The 13741-nt window shown below is 32.0% G+C and overlaps 1 protein-coding gene across 3 annotated transcripts in view; it reads left to right on the plus strand.

Annotated features, from left to right (window-relative positions):
* Positions 1-13741, plus strand: part of put (activin A receptor type 2 punt) — a 140795-nt gene that overhangs the window by 60534 nt on the left and 66520 nt on the right. The window contains exon 10 of one of the 3 annotated variants that reach the window (XM_072534543.1): positions 340-8203. The exons of 1 other annotated variant lie outside the window; for it this stretch is intronic. The gene's annotated coding sequence lies outside the window, so the exon portion shown is untranslated. Of the gene's footprint in view, positions 1-336; positions 8204-13741 lie in introns of those variants that run through there. One more of the 3 variants, XM_072534542.1, reaches the window with a different exon arrangement.

Consider the following 13741-nt stretch of genomic DNA (forward strand, 5'->3'; position numbering starts at 1 on the left):
GTCATGAGAAATATGGGAATACGTGCTTGGCGGAGGAGGGCGATGGATAGGGACGACTAGAGAGAAATTCTTGAGGAGGCTAGGATCCACTCAGGGTTGTAAAGCCACAATAATGATGACTTTTACATAAGAAAAATGCCGAAATCCTTACGAATGAATACAGTTTTATTGTTCAGGAAATATTTTGGAGGGGTACTTTAAACGCAATGCATGTGTAGGCAAATATATCGATAAATTAATAAATTATTTATTACATATGTACATATTTTTATCTAACCTTAATTAATATTAAAAAGTTTGTTTGATAAAATGTTCTAATAAATTATGTATTTCCAGTAGGATTCGGAATTTTGAACGAACCGTACCTGCATAACTAAAGTACCTGCGCCTGCAGCCTGTTACCACACTTGCCTACTTTAACATAGCTTAAGTTAAATAGCAGATTACAGTATTGTCCAAAAAGAAACATAGTCAATAACTTCCAGCGAAAATATTTATACGTTTTTAGGAGTATTTTTCCTCTCCACCTTGACTAAGTTTCTTTTTTAATTACAAGGTGATTCCTAATAGCGAATACTCTGCGGTAACAGCATAAAATTCAGAACACTATGTTGCAAATTTTATATTTTATCTTCTTAAATATATTTTATACAACAGCTATAAGAAAGCATATATTTTTAATCGAATTGTTTAAATAATTATAATTGTTAATATCGGTTGTTGAGATAAATGATGTATTTGTTTAAATTCCAAAACAAACAGAAGCTTTAAATAATAAATCACATAATACAAGAAAAATATTTTTTTTAGTAGACTTTGAGTATCGTTTAAAAAACAATTTTCAGGTTAGCTAATTGCTTCAAGAAATTATAAAAACTTGGAACCTTTGGTTGACGAACGAAAAGCATGTCGATCTTAGTATAAAGTAAGATAAAATCGCAACTGTGCCAAAATCAGAAAACTTAGGACAATCCAAAGGTAGTTTAAACATCGCAAGTGATTTATAGACGTATGTTTAAGGACAACTGAAAGGAGGATCTTATAACAAAGTTGTTAGAGAACTGTATATTTATCAAGAATTTTAGTATGAAGCCACTGTTAAGTGCTCATTAACATGAGCTTAATGGGATCCACGACTAGTCACAATCAAGACTGATGTGAATCGTCAGATTTCTTCGACATATTTTTTAACTAAAACAGCTGTAATGCACTACAATTTCCAAGATTTTCAGTTTATCACTGCTATACTTCTTCCGAAAATGTAGAATCCTATAGTATAGTTAAAAATTGTAGGCACTAAATTTTCAGAAAGGTCAATGTGTTGAAATGACATTTTAATTATTTGTAGAGAGAAATTTACCACTTATTGTCATTTTAAGTGAATTTTAGAAATGAATATTGATATTTAATGAAACAAAGCTATGAAGCTTTGTATTTTTTACTTACAATATCTCGTTTATATAGTTTTATAGATTAATTACAGATTATTTATATAGTCAGTCATATATTTGATATTCATGTGCGCTACATTAATGTTCTCAATAACACACGTCGTGATTTTTTGGGTATCGATTTTTTATTTTTTAAATGACATAAATATAAATAGATATGGCATACGCCTACAGTTTTTCGTACGTCATTCATAGACTCATAATAACACTGAAACGTAAACATAATTTCTGAGAATTTAGCGCCTACAATCTCGAAACTCTTTTACCGTTTCGAAAGATGCTGCTACATTTGTTGAACGTTAGCATTTAAAACTACATAACCTGATCGCTACTCTTTTGTCACATTGATAGGGCTGCCACAGACAAATCGCAAGCTATCTCATTTCTAGTAGTACTTAACGTTACCCAAAACACGTGAAAAGGTAACTGCTCTGAAAATTTGTGTGTTGTACCTCCAAAAAAAATCGACAGCAACAAATGTAATTTGACAAACATGACAATGAATATGTCATCGGAAAAAGAGGATGATAACGCGATGCGCGAGTGTTTTCTTCGCTATATTATAGTGTTATTCGCTTATTTTAATCTAGACCATACCCACATGTTGGAGGTGTTAAGTTTTGGGAAGTCTCGCAGATATGTTCCACGGAGATCTCTGGTTCGAAAATAATAAAAAATGAATTTAAATTACATAAAAATTACTTCTACAGTACGTTAAGTTTTGGATTAGATATTGCACACTACATACAGTGCTAATATCGGCAAAATTGCGTCTCTGATCTACTTAATTGTAATTCTCCGATCCCGTGCGACACCTAGACAGAAAACGAGAAAACAATTTAGTAACACATAACAATGCGTGGGATATACACCTCCGTCCGTCGATTTTTGTTTTCATTACGTATGCCCGGTTCATTTCTTATAACATAAACTCGATAAAAATACACTGACCTTTCTAAGGCGGTGCATTTGTATCGGTTTTTCATAATGTGAACAATTTTTTGTGGTTGAATTAAAGATAAAAGCGCATTTCTTTAAAAACATAAAACAAAACTATACTCTTATTGAAAATAAAAAATAATTCCTAATGAAATAAGAAATAATTCTTTATATCCTATAGAAATGATTCAAATATTTGACCTGCTACGACTGAACAGTATCCCAATCTGTCATAAAAACTTTTGTGGACAGATGAAAGAGTTTCCGCTATAACAGACTTCTCTTATTCGGTTTTTTAATTCTTCCAAAATTTGGACTCGAGCCTCAGGATGATCGTAGATGATGCTTTTTAAATGTCCCCAAAAAAATAAGTCCATGGGTGAAAGATCTGCAGGCCACTTAATATCGCCTGTTCCACTGAAAACTTGCTTTGGGAAAGTATTGTTAAAGTACTCCCATATTATTCGAGCATTGTGAACTGAACAGCCGTCTTGATGAAACCAAAGATTCTCCAGATTTACATCAAAAAAGATTGAGAATAGCGGTAAGGACATGATTCTGTAAGAAATTCTAATAAAGAAATAAGAGTTTAAAATTCTTCTAACCGTGCTTTGTCCATGCTTTCGTTACAGTAACAATGCTAACATCTAACTCTTTAGCAAAGCTTCTACTTAAATGTGTTGAATCTACCTCGATTGTTGCACAAATTTATGTATCCCCATATTCTCTTTCCTCAAATTTTTACTACAAAAATTGTTCAGAATTACCACCATAAAACCATTTAATTATTTGAACCTTTTCTGCGGGAGTATAAACAGACATGTTGTTTACAAAAATAAATTAAAAATCTATGCTGTTATCGCTTTAAACAACAACGGTATAATGACAAGTTATTGGCGACGGGTCAACGGAGGTTCTTGGAAAATCGACGGAGCGCAGTGTTGCCATTTATAGGGTATATATCTAATTTAAAACTTAACGTACTGTATATAAGAATATATAAGTGGCTTAAAAAGTTTTATTACTATATTTGGTGGTATAAACTTAAATGTTTCCTCAAATTTAGCGAATTCTTCATTTTTCCAATACAGGCTGAAAGAAATGTTAATGATACAAATAAGTATTTTTGTAAAAACAATAGTTACAAATCCAACTTTGCCAGAAGAAATGATAATGAAAACTATGAATTTATACAAAGAGTATTGCATAAAAAACATTTAGAATCAAAGATGTTAGTAGGAATAGCTAACCTATTTATGCTAAACTTGGTGAATAGTTCGAGAACTCCTATATGTAGCTCTGCCGATTGCTAGATTTGTTATGACCAGTTTAACAGAAATCATTACAGCAGAAAAAAATTACCTCAAATTAATATATAATGCCTTGTTTCTTTAATATATGATTCTCGAATCATAAGAAAATTTCCAGGTGTATATTCACTGGCCCACTACAGCTCTTATTATTACAAAAGTATTTATACGAGTTGTTTTACATAATGAAATAGGCAATAACATGGATCATTTATTAGATTCTTTCAGCATGTATTTGAAAATGATGGATTCACTTAATTTTTGGAAACGGTTGAGTTTGTACCATCAAACGATATGACAATAAAACTTTTTAAGCAACTTGTGTATTTTTAAATGAAAATAATTTTTATGTAATTGAAATTTATTTTCGAACCAGGGAACTCTGCGGAATGTATCTGCGAGACTTCCCAAACGTAATATGAGGCTTACTTTATACAAATTTTATTGAAAACGATAATAGTTTTTAATTTTAAATTATAAAATTTGCAATATAAGCTAAGAATATTTTAACTTGAATTATGTACAAAACACTTGTTACCGAAAACGAATATTTTGCAAGAAGAGTATCCTATATGGAATCGCCGAAATATCAATTGTGCCAATAGAAGACAAATGGAAATTATTTTTTTTTATACCGAGATTTTTATACAGAATCTATTGCTCCAGATGTTCTTACTTTATTAACTTGTGTGGTGACATTGAAATTTTTTAAATTGTGGTGTGAAAAACTTTTGATGTCTAACCTTTGTCGTTTAAGGTTATTTGTATATTTTACTTTCCAGATTAATTTGTCTTTATTTCTATACATAAGCTTTTTACGTTTGATGTGATTTTTTGGTGAAGAATTTGTCGTTTGATGGTGACAATCGAACCTGACATAAGATTGCTTTTTTCAATCAGTTGTTGGATGACAAATATTTTATTTTTGTGAAAGCTGTGCTACTTTATGTACTAAATTATGTACCAGTGTGGCGTGCACAATTAATAAATCGTGTATTAAAACAATTGTTACATTACGTAGGAATTACAAAAAACTAGCGCAGATTTTCATTTTCATACCGTTCCAATCCGAACGATGCTGACATTGATGACATGACAACATGACGCTATGTTAAGAAAATCAGTCTAATGTTGCTTCTAGCAACATTCAGAAATACTAAAGATGCGCTATGTTGATTCTTCCTATCTAGCGATTTTTGTAATGATATTATAGTAATAGTGAATACATCTTGGATCGACTTCAAAGATACTTTGAGAGAATTGTAACGCAAATGCTAACTAAAAAGAGCAGTTTTAGATAAAGGAGGAGATAAACTGTAATTTTGTGACGAGTTTGTAAAATTGTGTACCGAGATTTGGGGATTTGCAAAACCTTAAATTGTTAAATATATTTGAAAATACAGAAAACAGTTTTAATATGCTTACAACTATAGCAGAAAATAGTTTTTAGTCTCAGTCGATTAAACAAGAACAAAGAAAAGTGGACATTCAAATAATCAACATTAAAAGGAGATGAACTTTCACCAAAAAATCACACTGCTTAAATCATTTACGTTTCAATTTGTTTTATGTGGACCTTCTTTATTTTCTAAATATTTATATTTGAAAACGGTGTATGTAACGACTCCTATTGAAATGTTTAAAAAATACGAATATAACAGAAATGTTCTGTAACGTAGAATATTAGATAACGTGTTGGTCGTAAAACGTTCATTAGTAATTAGTAAATCTTGTACAACTAAAAGGTATAAATTAAGTGTTTCTTCGAGAGGTTCATGATTCAAACAGCTTTGAAATGTATTTAACTGACCCTGTATTTAACTTCGATTTGAAACTCTGCATTCAAAAAACTCCTTAAGTAATAAATGACTTAAGTTTATTCAACCTTTCCTTTAACAAATTGATGATTCAAATAACATATCTAATGTCGGTGGCACCGTGAGCAGAGTGCTTACCTTTTAAGCGAAATTTTGAACACTCGCTGATCCGCATCATGTCAGGCCCGGAATTGTTCAATTTAAAAGAAATTGTCGTGTTCTTTAAGTCGGTACTCTCTCGAGGTGCAATATTCCGATATAAACAAACGCTACACAAAATCCTCTTAAAAAAGGCACACGGAGTATAAAAAAGGACCAGCCCAATATTGTTTCCAAAGTTTTTTCCAAACATTGAATTAGATCGAAATATTTCTTAGTTTTTTGACAATTTTCTTCTGCACTTTCTCAGCATACTGGTTCTTATTACACTTTCAACTGGTTGAAATACAGCTTTACCTAAATTTAAAGAATTATAAACTTTCTTGGTTTAGTGAAATTTAGTTAAGTAACGTTGGGCAAAAGGAAAATTGACTTATTCTATAATAAAAGCTATTTTCGTGGACCAAAAGTCCTCATATATATTCTAGTGGCGTCCTTCTACTCCTTTACTTTGCTCAGTTTCTTTACACGAGCTGGGTTTGGCCAAGAGTTAATCCGGGCATTCCATTTAGTTAAACATCTGACATTACTTCTATCCAAAAAACCGCCTTTCGATTGGATCTAAGGAGACCTTTTTTTGTTATTGAATTCCTTATAATAGAACTTAAAAAAATAGATGATTACTGGTCTATTAATTCTACAATAGAGCTGTTTCTTTCATGGAAGTTGATTAAAGACAACTTGGTACCATGTAGAAAAAATTCTCAATCTTTAGATCATCGAAAAAGGTAAAATTTACCGTGTTTTATCCATATTCCTTACTCGTTACCTCAGCTCAAACCATTTCGGCATTTAAACAGTCCCTTTAGTTCCAAACAATTATTTAGAACATCAGGACATTAGGAAGTATGGAGAGATAACCGGTATCGGGTATTTTTTGACGTGATATCTCCTGTAAGGAACCAGATATTGCACAGCGACTAGTGGGATTGAATCGGGGAAAAAGAGATGGAATCAGATTTTTTTTTTAATTAGCTTGTATATGATTTCCACAAGATCCAAAAGTAATCTCGGCTCGGGAACGTCCTAATGGAAGCAAATACCACACAAACTGACAATCGACCTTCGAGTTGTACCAAATTCAAGCGAAACTCTTATACAAAGAGGCATTAGAAAACATATTTCAGTAAACCTATGGAGTGATACATAGATCGATAAGAGAACAATCCGTGGACATCTAAAGCAAACAAAATATACTAGAACTAGAACTATGTATCCAAATCTTTGGACAATAAAACACCATACAGATTTTGTCCTCAGCCCTTTTCCACTTTTTCAGGCACTCGTCAAAATTAATGGCAAACTCATCCTGTAGAGTTTCGAAAACTTCTAGATGAGCCCATCAATAAAAACACCTCGAAGGGCTGGATGAGTTATATTTAGTTATTATATAACTAAAAAATATAATTTTTTAACAGAATACAAAAGGAATTTGGAATTTTAACCTACAATTGAGCCCATAATAACGAACATAAACTTTTACTTGTTATATGTGGAAAAGAAAAAATGGAAAATAGCGAGGTATTTGTTTCATCCTGTTCAACTCCCAGGTACAGCACTTTAAATGGACGTAGTGAGGAGGCAGTCGATCACAAGAAAAAAACCGTCCAGAAAACCACGTCTATCTACTTCAACAGAAAAGACAATGATAAGAAGATTAAGAAAATATTTTCTATTTACTGAACTCGAAGCCATATCTCTCTTAGAGCCTGGTATCAGTTTTTTTGTTATGCATTATATTTCAAGAAGTCTAACTTTTACAAGAGCTCGTATATTCTCCATCGGCTCAAGATCTGGTGAGATCCCTGGACATATGTTTTTGTCCTTGAAATATTTAATCACAACTTACCTTATATGGAGCCTTGTATGGATACCTTACATGGAGCCGAATCTCTTTGAAAACTGCTTGACGATTGGCATAAATTTTTCTTAGTTCATCATGTCTTCTATCGACGGAATGGATTCAATATCTTTATAAGATGTTAACTGTTTGATCAATAAGAGCTAGCATAAATTATTCGTTGTCACTTACTTTAACAAAATAAGAACGCTGTCCTTGTACCCTTATCTCATCTGAGAACACTTTTCTCCAAACCTCAACAGTCCTCAGATTTTTTTGTCCAATCATATATTGTTTTTGTTCTACCTTCTATAAGTTGTTAGGGTCTCACCGTAAACTCATGCAAAATTACAGTGTGTGCTAAATATTGCTGAAGTTTTTGGCTTGTTATTTTCGGGTTTAGTTTACTTTCTATATTCTTATTCTAAAAGCTGCATCTCTTACTGCTGTCTTTTTTGTTCTTTCCTATTCACCTCAATCGTTTCAGTGTCTCTTTTTTGCTTCAAAATCTAGTTAATAGCACCTAAATTTACACCACGCACCTTGGTAATATTTATTTAAATCATTGATGTGTGTTCAGTGAAGGTAACAATATTAGTGCGCTTTTTGGAAATAATATCAGTCTTCAAAAATAAGCCTTAGTTCAGTCTACTTCAGCAAAAGCAATAGTTCTAAAAAATAAAAGAATTTGAAACGCTGCAGCTTGGTACATAACCTTACTTCCTGACTTTAGAATTTGTCACTGCTTTGACATAAACGTGTTACCAACTATTGAAAAAAAGTTGTGAAAAAAATGATGTGTTTACATGTTAGTTGATTTATGTTCATTAATTCATTTTTAAAAGATTCTCATTTTTGAGTGATTATTTAAATTTTAATAAAATAGTGCACTCTACTATTTTCATTTATGACAGATGAATAGCAATTTCTGAATTATCTGTGGTGTACATTTTGACAGTTGAAAGATTTACTAAAAGCGCTAATGGACGTTGGTTAAATATGTTCTATTTTACATACCTATTGTGAAAGTCACTAAATAATATACTAAGGAAGGTGGGACCTAAATGAAAATATTTGGAAACATTAAAAATTAAAGGAAAATTTTAAATTGTAAAGCAAAAACAAATTGATCTTTAAAAATGGATCTTACTCAACAAGGTATATTATTGTAACTGTTTCATAATTTTTGTAGTTGTAAATCGTAGAAGATAATTGTGCCATAGAAAATCTATTTTGTGCACTTTTAATGAATTTTCTCTTTAAGGTTATATTTGTGCAATTAAGTGTTAAGTTTGGAAAAAAGGAGAAAAAAAAACAATTATATATTTTTAATAACCATATCTGTTTAGAGAGAAAACTTAGAAAGAGAAAATTGTACAGTTTTTCTATTTGTTAAGGTTAATCTGGTGATATTTTCCATTCATTGTAAATAATTTTTATCGAAAAATATTTTACTACTTAGTTTTTTAAAAGATTGATTGACACGGAAAAGTATTTCTACTAGATGCATTTAATTTTCCTTCCTTGAGATCACAATATTAGCAGTCAGTAAAAAAATAATAGTAATCCATGTAGATGTGGCTATAAGCTACATACTCGCTAAAAAATTATATTTAAAAAAATGTAGACACTCCAATAGATAGATATTTCAAACCAAAGCAATATTAAGTAAACTACGACTCGATGGCATTATAAAACTGTGTGTAAAACATCCTTAGCAGTGCGTAAACATAAACACGAAGATTTGGCTAAAAGGTAGTGGGGTTTTATCAACTCTAAAGTTGCATTTTGTTTGTTACAAAATATTTTTGATGCTTTCTGAAATTTTAAAATCTTTTAATTTGCGAAGTGTTTCAAAGGATATTTATGAAATATAAAGATACCTTTCAAAAAGTTAGGTCATTTTAATTTTAATAAAACTTTAAACCTAACACGGAGCTGGGAATATTTGTCATAGGTTCGAGGTGATATTTCCATGGGTAGGTGTAGAGAGAACATATATCGCCTCACTGAGTTGAAGCGTACGTAATATAAAGCAAGAGTAAACTGAAGGAAAATGTTTAAAATCATTGAAATTATCATTTGTAACTCTCAGTCTATAATCTGCTGTAGAGTAACGTTGACTATTTGATGTATTGCAATATGTTTCTAGTCTAAATTCAACACCACAATAGACTGAATAAAAGAAATACAATGTAAAATAAATTATTAAACTCTTCAAAGGTCTTAAATTCGATACAAAACATCAGGAAGAATGGACGAAGTCCGATTAAAAATAGAAACAGGATCTATGTGGTAGTCAACAAGAATTAAATACTGCAACTTTTCTCTAAGCTAATGTATCGCTGAAAGCAAGACATGTTATGGTCCGATACAACTGTCTTATGCCGTCCCCATTAACGGATGTTGGCGACCACATTTCTAAAAGTTTCTCTGTGTTTTGCAACGTGGAATAATTCATCTACAGTCATGTTTGTCCAGTCTCGAATATTTCGCAGCCATGACTTCCTCTTTCTACCTATTTCCTTTTTACCATCGACTCTACCCTGCATGATGACTTGCAGAATACTATATTTATCATTCCTCAGTATGTGTCCAAGGTATGCAGTCTTGGGTACTTTTATTGTTCTCAACAATTTTTGGTCTCGACCCATTCTTCTCAGCACTTCCTCATTGGTGACCCTGGCAGTCCATGGAATTCTCAACATTCTCCGGTATATCCAAAGTTCAAAGGCTTCTTCAAGCTTCTTAACTATTTGTGCTTTAACGTCCATGTTTCTACCCCGTACAATAGTTGGGACCAGACGTAACATTCAACAAACCTCAGTCTCAGCGCCGTATTCAGATTTTTGTCACAGATCAATTGCTTGAATTTTAAGAACGCTGCCCTATATATTGTAGATCGTGCTCTTCTCTTTTTTGTTTTATTTTCTTTAAGTTGCGTTTTTGGATACGGCCTGATTTGAGATAACACAGAAGTTATAGAATAATCTGAAGGTGTCTTGTTATTCTTTTCTTCTTCTGCACCCTTTGATATTGAAGGAATTGGTGAAATTGTTCTGGTTTCTAATTCCGTGTGTGTGGTGACATTAGCACTAACATCTTTATTCTCCGTCAATAGTTTGTCAGTTACTTCACTTGGAAGAAAATAAACTTTTACGATGAAAATTCGGCTACCAGCCGAATTTTCATCGTAAAAGTCAACCAAACTAAAAGTTCACCAACGGCTATGAAAATAATATTAAATTCAAATACTCGTTACCGTCTGGAGGTTATGTTTTTCCGACGGGATAAAAAATAAATAATTTATTATCAATTGAACTGGGATTGAAATTTCGAAACGGACGCAATAGCGACATCTGATATTAAATCCGTAAAATAGTTTCGAAACACAATTCAGATAACTGCCTTAATCTGGAGCCTTCTAAAAATTGCAAGACATAGCCAGACGTTGATAAAGATGTTAAAATAGTTCGAAACTATTTTACGGATTTAATATCAGATGTCGCTATTGCGTCCGTTTCGAAGCCATTTTATCGTTGCTTCCCAAAGACAGAAAAGATTAATTTTCACGTTGAGAACGCCTATGAATAACTGTTCTGATGAGCTTTATTAAAGCGAAATACGTATCAACAGATACATAGACGATTTGTACGTGAAATGAAATCTTGACTGTCTTTTTAATTTTATTTTTATTCGGATCTACTCTGTATGAGTACAAGAAACCAATTCGCTAACGATTTCTGCTTAGTTGAGGAGACATGTCGTGGAATGCAAATTTTAGATTCCCCATGTCTCTTTTAACATCTTTATCAACGTCTGGCTATGTCTTGCAATTTTTAGAAGGCTCCAGATTAAGGCAGTTATCTGAATTGTGTTTCGAAACTATTTTACGGATTTAATATCAGATGTCGCTATTGCGTCCGTTTCGAAGCCATTTTATCGTTGCTTCCCAAAGACAGAAGATTAATTTTCACGTTGAGAACGCCTATGAATAACTGTTCTGATGAGCTTTATTAAAGCGAAATACGTATCAACAGATACATAGACGATTTGTACGTGAAATGAAATCTTGACTGTCTTTTTAATTTTATTTTTAAACATAGAAACTTACCTTAGATGCACTAAATATCACGGTTCAAGATAAAATCTACAACTTCTCTAAATCTCTTCTGCTAACAAACTGTCAAGAGACTGAATATTCGCGATAGCCAATTCCGACAGGGGGCGCTCAAGATTTCAAAGATGGACGATAACTTCGGGAAAACAAATCATTTTGTCATTTGATCTCGAAGCTATAAAACGTTTAATATAAATAATTTACACGTGTGTTTTGCCAAAGTAAAAGTTGGAGTACGTTCTTCAAAGTTTATTTGTTGGTGATTCGAGTTTATACATGCGGTAATTGACTCCCAAACCTGAATAAAAATAAAATTAAATGTTTGTTTTTTTTTTACAGTATGCCTGAAACACGGAAAGTAAAATTTACATTATCTCAATTATTTGTGTGGTTGCAAGGTCGGCAGATATCTTTAGTTGAGGGTGATGCAATTTTTGGAGCTGGCCACATTATATTTTGTAAATTACGACTTACGTTTTCTACTAATAACTTCATGAGACTTTTGGGCACTTTAGCTGATGGAACAGCATTTTTCAGTCTTCTCAATTTAATTTCAAATATATTAAAATATCAATAATATTTTAATCAACACTTATTTGGAAAGTAATCGTTCTCAGTAAAATGTAAACTACACAGTCATATACTTGGTTATAGGTCTGCCAATTCGCAAAATGCATTGCCAAATTTTTGTTATATTCTCGTCCAGCGGAAACTTATGTATGGAATTTTTTTGTGAATTATAATAGTATAAAGTTGAGGAACACTGCAATAGTTTTTTGAAGTCGAAGTCATTGTTAATTACAATATAAACCGGTCGCTAATATGTATACAAATTAATGACAATTTCAATGTTTTTCCGAAGTGGATGCTTTTGAAATCTACCACCAGGCGTCGCCCACTTTGCGGTTCCTCGCGAATTGTTGTATTGGCAGGTAACGATTTTGGGCGCTAAATTCAAATTAAATTCGAATTTATTGCGAATAGTCGGACTTTGGCCGAATGTGGACCACTTTCCTCTAGTTACGTCTTATCCTTATGTAAATTGTACAATGATAAATTTGGAATGGATAAATAAAAGATTGTACTAACTAATCATATTTATTAAATATAAAAAAACCAACATTTAGTGAGCCAATCTTCCCTAAGCTTTACAATAAAATAAAATTAAAAATGTACTTATAGCTACTACAGAGATACTGTCATATCTAGAGGAGAGCTGGTTGTAGCTTAAAATGGAGATAAACGTAGGCTGCAGCAGCATTTATGTTGGCTGTAGTGATAGCAGCTAGGATTGTAGCTTGCTATATCTCTTCAATCATCAGTTGTAGTGAACACCACGTGGTGTTAATTGGGGGTCCCACCAAAAGCAGGGAAAACAAGAAAATGTCTAATAATAAAAAAGAACTACAATAAATAACTGATAGGATAACATCTATAGAAAGATTTTAAAAAAGCTTACCCAATGGATTTCATTGAAACAAAAAACGACACTTCATACTGCTGTTTGATATGAAATGACGACGTGTGAAATGATGACGAAACCCAACTTTCTGTCGAAATTATGCAACACTTGTTTATTGTTCAATTGAGTTAAAACAATGAGAGAAAAATCTTACAAGATGCTTATATCATCCTTCGACAGCCGTTCAAACAAAACAATTCTAATTACCAGAACACATTTCTTCTAAGTCGCAAGAAATTATACGGGGTCGCATAAAAGTTAATGAGTTAAGTTAAAAAATCTTCTTGTCGATTTGTTTGGAATTAACTGTGTTTTTGCTTCAATTAATTTTATCATTTATGCCTTCAAACATTTCGCAATTTTATATTTTAAAATTTAATTTGACACAATTTTGTATTTGAAAGAAATATATAGTGTTTTTTGGTGCATAATAGAATTATTTTTTGATGAATTGGTGAAGAGAGTATGACTTAACGATTACAACTCAGCTCCTTCATCACCTCGTCCGTAAATATCCATTTTTACAGTTACTGTGTTTTTACCGGACTATCGATATTAATCACCGTTTCTTCACCAATGCCCATGAACAGCTAAATATTTAGGCAGTATCAAAAATAGAAATTAGCAAATGGTTTCTATGTTT

The sequence above is a fragment of the Diabrotica undecimpunctata genome, chromosome 6 (assembly GCF_040954645.1).
Source record: "Diabrotica undecimpunctata isolate CICGRU chromosome 6, icDiaUnde3, whole genome shotgun sequence".
In the NCBI taxonomy this organism is placed as follows: Eukaryota; Metazoa; Arthropoda; class Insecta; order Coleoptera; family Chrysomelidae; genus Diabrotica; species Diabrotica undecimpunctata.